Consider the following 341-nt stretch of genomic DNA (forward strand, 5'->3'; position numbering starts at 1 on the left):
ATCCGGTCGAATAGAAACGGTGTAATAATAATATTTGCGAATGCTATTTGGAAATTAGAATAGTAATGGTATATTGAAGAGTTTTAATAAGAAGTTAAAATTAAGGATTATAAAAATGTATTTTAAAAATTAGAATGATTTATATGAGTTCGTAAGTTACGAATTTTACGAAAATCAACATTAAAAATACTATATAGAATCATAATATACGTCAAATTATATATGTAAATTTGTTATTTGTATTTTTCAAACGGTCAAGATAAAGTGGAAAATTTGATGTTCAAAATCGATGTTTGTGAAAAGGAATCAGTCCATATATGAGATTTGTTGTCTATAAAGCA

Source organism: Arabidopsis lyrata, assembly GCF_000004255.2.
Source record: "Arabidopsis lyrata subsp. lyrata unplaced genomic scaffold ARALYscaffold_27, whole genome shotgun sequence".
NCBI classification, from domain to species: Eukaryota; Viridiplantae; Streptophyta; class Magnoliopsida; order Brassicales; family Brassicaceae; genus Arabidopsis; species Arabidopsis lyrata.